Genomic DNA, 6,349 nt, shown 5'->3' with positions numbered 1-6,349 from the left:
ACTTTCTATTTTTACAATCTCCATCATTAATCAACTAAATCTAAGATTCAATACCCTCTCATCCTCATCCCAAAACATGGCTAAAAGCTCATTGACACCGTCTCTAAGGTCTCATATGTCTTAAAGATGGATGTTTTTTAAGCTTTCTAAAATAACAAACTTTCTATTTTTTCAATCTCTATCCTTTATCAACTAAATCTAAGATTCAATACCATCTTATCCTCATCTCAAAATTTGGCTAAAAGCTCCTTGACACCATCCCTAAGGTTTCCTTTGCTAAAAGATAGATGTCTTACAATGGTTCTAAAATAAGAAACCATCTATTTTATAAATCTCTATTCTTCATCAACTAAATCTAAGATTCAATATCATCTCATCCTCATCTCAAAACTTAGCTAAAAGTTCCTTGACACCATATATAGGGTTTCATATGTCTAAAAGATGGATCTTTTGTAAAGTTTCTAAAATAAGAAACTTTCTATTTTTTCAATCTCCATCCTTTATAAGGTAATTCTAAGATTCAATACCATTTCATCCACATCTCAAAACTTGGCTAAAAGCTCATCGACACCATCTTTTGGGTTTCCTATGTCTAAAATATTGATGTCTTATAAAGTTTCAAAAATAAGAAACTTTCTAATTTTTCAATCTCCATCCTTTATAAACTAATTCTAAAATTCAATACCATCTAATCCACAACTCAAAACTTGGCTAAAAGCTCCTCGACACCATCTTTTGGGTTTCCTATGTCTAAAATATTGATGTCTTATAAAGTTTCAAAAATAAGAAACTTTCTGATTTTTGAATCTCCATCCTTCATCAACTGAATCTAAGATTCAATATCATCTCATCCCCACCTCAAAACTTTGCAAAAAGCTCCTTGACACCATCTATGGGGTTTCCTATGTCTAAATGATGGATGTTTTATAAAGTTACTAAAATAAGAAACTTTCTACTTTACAATCTCTATCCTTGATCAACAAAATCTAATATTCAATACCATCTAATCATAATCTCAAAACTTGGCTAAAACCTCTTGGACACCATTTATAGTGTTTCCTATGTCTAAAAGGTGGATGTTTTCTAAAGTTTCTAAAATAAGAAACTTTCTGTTTTTCAATCTCTACCAACAAAAGCACCTAGACAACATATCTTGGTTATCTAAAAGATGTTTGTTTTATAAAGTTTCTAAAATAAGAAACTTTCTATTTTTTCAATCTCTGTCCATCGTCTACTAAATTTAAGACTCAATACCATCGCATCCTCATCTCAGAAATAAGCAAAAAGCTCCTTCACACCATCTTTACGATTTACTAAGTTTAAAAGATTGATATTTTATAAAGTTTCTAAAATAAGAAACTCTCTATTTTTTCAATATCCATCATTCATCAACTAAATCTAAGATTCAATACCCACTCATTCTTATCCCAAAACTTGGCTAAATGCTCGTTGATATCATCTCTAGGGTTTCTTATGTTTAAAAGATGGATGTTTGATAAAGTTTCTAAAATAAGAAACTTTCTATTTTTACAATCTCCATCATTAATCAACTAAATTTAAGATTCAATACGCTCTCATCCTCATCCCAAAACATGGCGAAAAGCTCATTGACACCGTCTCTAGGGTCTCATATGTCTAAAAGATGGATGTTTTTTTAAGCTTTCTATAATAACCAACTTTCTATTTTTTTCAATATCTATCCTTTATCAACTGAATCTAAGATTCAATACCATCTCATCCTCATCTCAAAACTTGGCTAAAAGCTCTTTGAGACCATCCCTAAGGTTTCCTTTGCTAAAAGATAGATGTCTTACACAGTTTCTGAAATAAGAAACCTTATATTTTTTAAATCTCTATTCTTCATCAACTAAATCTAAGATTTAATAGGGTGCGATCATACCAGCACAAATGCACTGGATCCCATCAGAACTCCGAAGTTAAGCGTGCTTGGGCGAGAGTAGTACTAGGATGGGTGACCTCCTGGGAAGTCCTCGTGTTGCACCCCTGTCACTCTTTTTGGCAGTGGTGAATTCACTACAGAACCTGATCAAATCTCCAATATTCTGGTTTCCTATTTCAAAAACATTCTCAATTCTCAGCCTCCCAACCAGATCCTCTCAACCCCTGAGCCTAGTCGCACTATCTCTGCTGCTGTGGCTGAAGAGCTTACGGCTGAGTTCTCCTCAGAAGAAATTGAAGCAGTCGTATACTCTTCAAGGGAGGACAAAGCCCCTGGGCCTGACGGATTTAATGGTCATTTCTTCAAAAAGTTCTGGTATCTTGTTGGAAATGACACCATTGAAGCCATACAAAATATTTTCAAATCTGGAAAGTTGCTCACTGAAATGAATGCTACATTTATCTCTCTTATTCCCAAATGTTCTGGAGCTTCTTCACCTGATCAATACAGGCCTATTTCCTTATGCAACTTCATTTATAAAGTGATAACCAAACTGTTGGCCAATCGGTTAAAAAGGAGCATGAATCTGATCATCAGTCCGGCGCAATCCGCATTCATCAAGGGCAGACTTATCCAAGATAACATTTTGCTAGCTCATGACCTCTGCCACAGATTCCATTGTAAAAGATTCAAAAATGCCATGTGTGTTAAAATGGATCTAAGGAAAGCTTTTGACAATGTCAGGCATGATTCCCTCCTTGATTTCCTGAAAAAGATTGGATTTAATGAAAAGCGGAGAAATTGGATCAGACAATGCATTTCGACCCCCTGCTTTTCTGTCCTCGTCAACGGTACGCCGAAAGGGTACTTCAAATCTTCCAATGGCCTCAGACAAGGTGACCCTCTCTCCCCTCTTTTGTTTTGCATAGTTATGGAAATGTATTCTGTCATTATCGAAGCCTCGGCTCTCCAAGCCAGCAATCCCCCCTCATTCTCTAGAGGCCCTCTTCGCATATCCCATTTGCTGTTTGCTGACGATGTGCTGCTGTTCTCGGAAGCTTCCCTAACCGCTGTCTCGGAGATCAACAACTGCCTCTCTGAATTCAAGAAAAGTACTGGCTTGGATGTCAATAGAAGCAAATGTGAAGTTTTTTTCGCCGCAGTGCCCCTCTCCCTGAAAAGAAGAATATGTAATTCACTCACTATTACTGAAGGCTCCCTACCAGTAAAATATTTGGGATTGCCCCTCTTCTCCTCTCGGATGACTGCAAAAGAATGCTCCCCCCTGATATCTAAAATCAGGAAAAGAATATCTCTCTGGTCTAATCGATTTCTCTCCAGGGCTGGCAGGATTGAGCTCATCAAGTCTGTCCTTAATTCCTTCCAGCTGTTTTGGTCTGCTGCTTTCAATATCCCTGTGGGGGTGCTGAACTCCATTGAAAAAAAATTTAGGGACTTTTTATGGGCTGGCTCTTCTATGCACAAGAAATATCATTCTATCGCTTGGGAAACTATCTGTTGCCCAAAAGATGAAGGAGGTCTGGGCATCAGAAAACTGGGAGATCTAAATTCTGCAGCTCAGCTCAAGTTACTTTGGCATATCGTTGACAAAAGAAATACTCCCTGGGTTCAATGGTTCTATCTGAAATATATTCAAAAAAAGAATTTCTGGCAGATGCCCATTCCCTCAAATCCATCCTCGGTGGCTCGAAGTATCCTCAATTCCAGAAAAGAGGCTCAAAAGTTCATTTGTTATGCTGTGGGAGCTGGAAAAGGCATAAATTTTTGGAAGGACCCCTGGCACCCAAATGGTCCAATTGATTCTCAAACTTCAGTGGGAAGGACGATCTACAACATCCCTCGCAATGCAACCATTGAAGACGTTCGGCTGAATGGAACTTGGGATACCGCTCTTATCTCTCCCCCGTATAATTTGGGTAGCATCCTTAACTCGGCTATTTATCATCTATCCCCTGTTGATAACACTGTTATTTGGAAACCAGAGACGAATGGTACATTCTCTATACGAAGTGCTTGGGAGCAAATTCGTCACAAAAATGAAAAACCTTGCTGGTTTCGATCCATCTGGTTCCATGGATATATCCCTCGGCATTGTATGATAGCTTGGCAAGCGATTCAAGGTAAACTCAGCACTATTGATCGTCTCCAATTTCTGGGCAGCTCAAGAGATCCTCGGTGCATCTTGTGTAACCAAGAACAAGAATCTCATGATCACTTATTCTTTAACTGTGCATTCTCTTCCTGGATTTGGAGAAACGTTTTACGGAGGTTCAAGCAGAGAAGAAAACCAGCAAACTCCCTGAGAGCGGAAGAAGAATGGATGCGGTTCACATTTCAAGGAAAAAATCAGATATCCACCGCCATTAAAGTTGCGTTCTCGGCTGCAATTTATAGCATTTGGGCTGAAAGAAATTCCAGATTATTTAACCAGAAGTCGACCCACAAGCAAATTGTTCTGCGAAACATCCTATTCGTAATCCAAAATAGAATATCCTACCTGCTGCTATATGACTTGAAATCTGAGAGGAACGAAGATATCGCTGCCAATCTCAGGATATGTCTGCTTCCTCGCCCATGCTTTCCAAAGTTTTGTAGCTGGATTCCCCCAAGCCTTCCCTTCCTCAAGCTGAATTCTGATGCTTCGCTCTCCGGGGATTATGGATCAATTGGAGGTATTGTTCGAAATGAAAAAGGAGAACCGTATGTTATGTATTCTGTCAATAGGCTGCCCGAATCCATAAATGTGCTTGAGATGGAAGCTATTGCATTTGGACTTAAATCTGCCCTTCAATTGAACATTCAACACATCTGGATCGAAACTGATTCCTCAATTGCTGAAAAAATTATATCGGGAGTCCTTCGCTGCCCTTGGAAAATGCTTACTACGCTGGATTCTATAAAACTCTCCCTCTCCTTTTTCACAGCGTGGAAAATCTCCCATGTCTGGAGGGAGGCAAATAGAGCAGCTGATTTTTTGTCCAAAGTGGATTGTACGTGCAAAGGAACAAATATAGATACCAATCTTATCCCCTCTTGTCTTGCTGATATTCTCACTGATGACTTCTCCGGGAGGGTATACACTCGGTTGTAACATGGGCGCAGATCCTGCTCATTTTCCCAGTTCTTGGGCTCCTTCCCATAGTCCCAATGTCGATTATTTTGAGTCTTCCTGCTGGATCCCTAGTTGGTCGGGCAGGTCCTTTCCCATATCTCAAGGGATCGAATGGATCCAATCCTCAATTCAAATGCTATGGATGTTGGACTGCAGAGAGGATGTTCCCTTCGGAAACTTGGTCACTCCTCCGAATGGCATTTGTTTTTTCTATTATTTTTCTTGGCTGTTGATGTGCTGGGAGCTTGTTCCCTTCTTGTTGGCTTTTGAGCCTCCTTAGTTTGTATTTCTTATTTCCTTTTAATGAATCTGGTAGGGGTCCTGCCTAACCCCAGCTTGCCAACCAAAAAATAAAAAAAATAAAAAAATCTAAGATTCAATATCATCTCATCCTCATCTCAAAACTCAGCTAAAAGTTCCTTCACACCATATATAGGGTTTCAAATGTCTAAAAGATGGATGTTTTGTAAAGTTTCTAAAATAAGAAACTTTCTATTTTTTCAATCTCCATCCTTTATAAAGTAATTCTAAGATTCAATACCATCTCATCCACATCTCAAAACTTGGCTAAAAGCTCCTCGACACCATCTTTTGGGTTTCCAATGTCTAAAATATTGATGTCTTATAAAGTTTCAAAAATAAGAAACTTTCTAATTTTTCAATCTCCATCCTTCATCAACTAAATCTAGAATTCCATATCATCTCATCCCCACCTCAAAACTTTGCAAAAAGCTCCTTGACACCATCTATGGGGTTTCCTATGTCTAAAAGATGGATGTTTTATAAAGTTACTAAAATAAGAAACTTTCTATTTTACAATCTGTATCCTTGATCAACAAAATCTAATATCTAATACCATCTAATCATAATCTCAAAACTTGGCTAAAAGCTCATGGACACAATCTATAGTGTTTCCTATGTCTAAAAGGTGGATGTTTTATAAAGTTAGAAACTTTCTGTTTTTCAATCTCTATCAACAAAAGCACCTTGACAGCATATCTTGGTTTTCTCATATCTAAAAGACGTTTGTTTTATAAAGTTTCTAAAATAAGAAACTTTCTATTTTTTCAATCTCTGTCCATCATCAACTAAATCTAAGATACAATACCATCGCATCCTCATCTCATAAATAAGCAAAAAGCTCCTTGACACCATCTTTACGATTTACTAAGTTTAAAAGATTGATATTTTATAAAGTTTCTAAAATAAGAAAATCTCTATTTTTTCAATATCCATCCTTCATCAACTCAATCTAATATTCAATATCATCTCATCCCTACCTTAAAACTTTGCAAAAAGCTCCTTGACACCATCTA

The 6,349-nt window shown here is 37.5% G+C and overlaps 1 non-coding gene across 1 annotated transcript; it reads left to right on the top strand.

Moving 5' to 3' along the window:
• Positions 1-1,886: 1,886 nt before the first annotated feature.
• On the top strand, positions 1,887-2,005 carry LOC143885720 (5S ribosomal RNA). Its single transcript, XR_013253574.1, has one exon. It is a non-coding gene; the product is annotated as a 5S ribosomal RNA (ribosomal RNA).
• Positions 2,006-6,349: the final 4,344 nt, after the last annotated feature.

Source organism: Tasmannia lanceolata, unplaced genomic scaffold (assembly GCF_043159265.1).
Source record: "Tasmannia lanceolata isolate RefF3 unplaced genomic scaffold, GAP_Taslan_0.1 ptg000008l, whole genome shotgun sequence".
NCBI lineage: Eukaryota > Viridiplantae > Streptophyta > Magnoliopsida > Canellales > Winteraceae > Tasmannia > Tasmannia lanceolata.
The sequence above is the reverse complement of the archived record's forward strand: the minus strand, read 5'-3'. Positions and strand labels throughout refer to the sequence as shown.